Genomic DNA, 1,611 nt, shown 5'->3' with positions numbered 1-1,611 from the left:
CCCACTTCCCCCTCCCCTTACATCGCCATCTACCCCCAGCTCAGGTTTTCCTGAGCCTCTGTGTGTCTGAGTGGTGTGTGTGTGTGTGTGTGTGTGTGTGTGTTGTTTCTCTCTCTATTTCTATCTATCCACCTACCTTCTTCCCCTCCCCCTTTGTGTCTCATCACCCTCCTCCCTGCTGGCTTTGTCTCTAGCTCCTGGTCCCGCACAGGTCTGCAGAGCCGTGGGTGGTTTACTGTTGACCTCACCAGGTGACCAGTGTGTACGTCCCGCAGTCCTGGGCACCAGAACCCGGGCCGTGAGCCCCCGAGGGACACACAGGTGCTCTTCTCTTCGGAGCCACACTGCCCAGCACTGGGCCTGGCGCCGGACGCGCATGGAGAGGTTTTCCCGTTTTCCCACAGCTTAGCGGGTCTCAGGGCAGGAGCCCCCAAGCCTCAGGTCAAGTACACAGGGCTCCCTCCCGGAGCTCTCGCTTCCCTGTTTCCCCGGGTCTTGGAAGTTACGACCTGAGGAGGAATGAGGACAACTCGAAGTATGGAGAATGAGCACAGTCACCTACCGCACGGAACCCAGGTGAGCCTCCGGTCGCTAACCTAAGGACCTATCCTGCCTGGGTGGGGTGGGTGGGGGCATCCCTCAGGGAGGACTGGGGAGGGGCTCACGCCAGGAGCTGGGGGGATGGGGTGAGTTGCACAGTACCTCTGAAGAGTGAGCTCACTGGGTGAGCACATTGGTCCCCCAGTGTCCTGGGCCTGTGGCACCTGGTGGCAGAGAGCCCTGTCCCTGCAGGAAGGTGAGGTCACAGATATTCAGCTTCATGACCAAAGCTCAGTGATGTGCACAGGGCTTATGACACTATTGTGTTTATTTCTGTGTAGATATGACATCTGCCAAAATAAACAGTGAAAGGGAGGAAGGGAGTGAGGGAGGGAGGAAGGAAGGGAGGGAGAAGGGATGGAAGGAGGGAGGCAGGGAGAGAGAGCGAAAGAGGGAGCAACACATGTCTTACTTCAAACCTAACTATCTGATTAGAATCCGCCTGCCATGCTGTCCTGCTAGTAAAGGGCCACTCTGCTCCCAGCCACACAGTCCTGGCTTATGTGGTGGTTATATTTCCCTTTGCAAATAAAAAATGTTGGGGGCGCTTGGGCGGCTCAGTCGGTTGAGCGTCCGGCTTCCGCCCAGGTCATGATCTCACGGTTTGTGGGTTCGAGCCCCGTGTCAGGCTCTGTGCTGACAGCTCAGAGTCTGGAGCCTGCTTCGGATTCTGTGTCTCCCTCTCCTTCTTTGCCCCTCCCTTGCTCATGCTCTGTCTCCCTCTCCGTCTGAAAAATAAACGTTAAAAAAAATTTTTTTTTAATGTGCCACTCAGGCCTGGATCACCATTGTTCATTCAAAGTGTCATACGAGGGTAGGCGCCTGTCCATGAGCTGTTTGTTACCAGAACACCAGGTAGCTGAGGACAAATGTTTAGTAGTTTTTGTGGCCAGTTGGCAAGGCCCTAACATCCAAGCACATGGTTGGTGGATAGTTCTTATCAACTGGCGTTTGGGCCGGTTACCATGCTCTAGAGGTGATGTCTTATGGTGTGAACTGGGGTTGGTCAAG

The sequence above is a fragment of the Suricata suricatta genome, chromosome 9, assembly GCF_006229205.1.
Source record: "Suricata suricatta isolate VVHF042 chromosome 9, meerkat_22Aug2017_6uvM2_HiC, whole genome shotgun sequence".
Lineage (NCBI taxonomy): Eukaryota > Metazoa > Chordata > Mammalia > Carnivora > Herpestidae > Suricata > Suricata suricatta.
Note: the sequence above shows the minus strand (reverse complement) of the source record.